This window comes from Martes martes, assembly GCF_963455335.1.
Source record: "Martes martes genome assembly, chromosome: 10".
Lineage (NCBI taxonomy): Eukaryota > Metazoa > Chordata > Mammalia > Carnivora > Mustelidae > Martes > Martes martes.
Genome location: NC_137898.1, coordinates 110,591,652 through 110,595,069, shown reverse-complemented (window position 1 = coordinate 110,595,069; position 3,418 = coordinate 110,591,652).

Here is a 3,418-nt window from a genome sequence, read left to right as displayed (position 1 = left end):
GTCTTTTGTAATCTTTAGTTCAAAATAGTTGTTAGAAAGCTGTACTATCTGAGATACCAGTGTGCACTTATTAGTAACTTAGAAGTAGATGCTTCCGTTTTACAGAACAAATCATCATTTACATTCTGAGGCTGGTCAGAGGTCAGTGAATGTCACGTACAGCTGGAAACAGGATAGATCCATGTGTTCGGGTCCAGAGGGGACAATTTCTCACAGTATTAGCATGCAGGATTTGGGGGGTGGCGGGTCAGAAAATCCTGGGGTTTGGCCTCTGGATTACTACAGCAGCAAAGTGCACCCACCTCAGCAGTGGGTCCGAGAAGGGAAGCTCCTTTCCCAGGTGCGATGCACAGCGGTGGGAGAGCAAGGGGGCAGAAAACGTCAAGTATACACAATCTCTTGGCAGATGATTCTTGGGAGTCCTTACCTGAGAAGGAACAAAAAGACAACATAAGGAAAAAAATACTAAGATTCAGAGGGGTAACTTAAAAAAAAAATCACAGTAATCACAGCTAATACTTATGGCTCATTATGTACTAAGTCCTTTGATCCTCACAAGAACTCAAGAAGGTAGGTACTGTCATTTCCTCTTATGTACAGAAAAGGACACTGAGGCACAGACTAGGGCAACTGTGAGGTCCGGGGGCCTGACTGTGAGGTCAGGAGCAGAGCTGGTCCAGTCCAAGCAGTCCCGTCGCAGCTGTGCTCCGTAAGCCTGAGCCCATCCTGACTCTGACAGGAGGGGGTAAGACAAAGGAAGGAAAGAAAACCCAAGACATAGTAGAATACTTCAGAGGAGACAAGCAGAATTAACACTGCATCGCACCGTCGGTGACATGGGAAAGCTCTCTGACAGTTCTGGGAAAGGAAAAGAAAAATAGACAATTAATGAGTAAATGGTATTTAAAAAAACCAAGTGGCACATCCAAGGATTAATTATAACAGAAAAACTCTGGAGGCCTTATTTCATTAGCAAAATTAATTAACACAATCCTAGTAAGATTCCAGAGAGAACATCTAGGTGGAAAAACGGGTTAGCCTCAGTCCTTTTATTAAAAAGTACTAGAAGACAAGTGACCAACATCTATGTACTTTTAACAGAACAAAGATACTAGGAATCTTTAGGCATGCAAGAGCTTAAAAATATGCTCTAGTATTTCCTCCAAAAATGACAGAATTTATTACCAGCCCATGGAAAGAATAAAAATTGAGAATTTGAGAATGTAAAATTTAATTTTCTTAATTTTTAAATTTAAAAGGACTGGCTGGGGAGGAGGGGAATGTAGTAAAATCGGGGTAAAAAAAAAAAATATATATATATTTGCTAACTAAAGACAAATGCCAGTAGAATGTAAAATAAGTTCTACAATACATTACTATAGAAGATAAAAGCTGAAAACACCCATTATGAAGTAAAAAGAGAAGGTTGGTATACATAACAAATTACTAGCAGTCCAGGCAGAAACAGGACAAGAACTCTTCTACAAAGAAAAGATCATTCAGGGGCGCCTGGATCACTCAGGTTAAGCCTCTGCCTTCGGCTCAGGTCATGATCTCAGGGTCCTGGCAGGCTCGGCAGGGAGCCTGCTTCCTCCTCTCTCTCTCTGCCTGCCTCTCTGCCCACTTGTGGTCCCTGTCTGTCAAATAAATAAATAAAATCTTAAAAAAAAAAAAAAGAAAGAAAAGATCATTTAAAATAAAGTTGTAGAGAACATGAAGACAAAAGAGGAAAAAAGTGGTGGTGTTTCTGGAAGACGAGAATTGAGCACGGATCTAGGCGTGGGCTGTGCTCCCCCCTGGAGACCAGGGAGCCGGCAGATCCCACCTCTGACTCTCACTTGAACTCCTGGCAAACCACAAGTACCTTCCGGGAAGCAGTTTGCTCGGACGTCTGGTGCCCTACCTTTTGCAGCTGCCGCCCGAAGGCTGGGTCCCCGCATGACCCGGCTTTGACAGGCAGCAGGGCTTGCTCTCCTGGATTGCAAGGAACTGTAGCAAAGAAGCCATCACCAGCGGGTGCAGAAGCAACCCCCCGCCCCCAGCTCCAGCCCAGAGGCTGCTGGCCACAAGGTCTGTCGTTGGCCTTCCCCCTGGAAAGGCCTAACTACATACCTCCGCAGCTGCTGCCCCACGTCCTGCCCACCTCTAGGAGCTCACCGCAGTCCTCGCCTCCGGCATACTCATGCCTTGTCACACCCTCAAGCCCTGGGAGCCACCGAAAACCAACAAGGCAGCAGGGGCCACCACAGAAGATTAAGAGAATCAAGACCTCTGGCCAGGCTGGCTGAGGAGGTTCGTCTCCTGCACAAGGTCAGTAGGTAGAAACCACCTAAGAGAGTTGAGGAAAATGAAGAAACAGGGGGATTTTTTTTTCTAAACAAAAGAACAAGATCAAACTTAACCAGACCTTAATGAAGCAGACAGAAATGATTTATCTGACAAGTAACAGCCATAAAGATGCTCACTGGGTTGGGAGAACAATATGCAAACAAGGTAAGATTTGCAAAAGAGAAAAGATAAAAGTGCCAAAGAGAAATCGGAGCTGAAGAATTCAGTCACTGAACCGAAAACTGAAGGAGTCAGACTGCACCACGTGGGAGAAAGGACCCGAGAGATCAGGACGGTGAGTCTCACGCAATCGGGAGACAGATGAAGGGCACTTACAGCACTTACACGACGACATCAAGTGGACAAACCTGCATTACTTGCAGCCCCAGACGGGGAAGACAGACGGGCAGAGCACGTACTCAAAGAAATAATGGCTGAACACTTCTGTAACTTGGGGAAACAGACATCCAGATCTGGGGAGCCCAGGGGGTTCCAAAAAAGATGAATCCACAACAGCCCCACGTTGAGACATTATAATTAAATTGTCAAAAGCTAAAGCAAAGGAGAGAATCTTAGAAGCAGCAAGAGAAAAAAAATGCCTTGTTACCTACAAGGGAAACCCCTTGAGACTAGTGCAGAGTTTTCAGCAAAGTCCACAGGCCTGAAGAAAGGGGCAGGATATAGTCAAAATGCTGAACGAAAAAAAAAAATGCCAACCAGTACTTTATCCAGCAAAGCTGTTCTTCAGATTTGAATGAGAGTTTTCCAGACAAGGAAACTTGTGAAGGAATTTGTGAAAGGAAACTTGTGAAGGAAACTTGATGAAGGAATTCATCACCACTAGGGTCAGTCTTACAAGAAATGTTAAAGGGACTTCTTCAACCTGAAAGGAAAAGATGCTAATTAGTAACAAGGAAACATTTAAAAGTTGGGTCCCTGGTAAAGACAAATACATGGTCAAATTCAGAACACTCTAATGTTATAATGGTGGTGGGCAAATCACTTATAAAATACAAGAATATTAAAAAGTTCAACTACAAAAAATTTTAATGGATGTTCTAAGTAAAAATATACGTAAATTGTAACATCA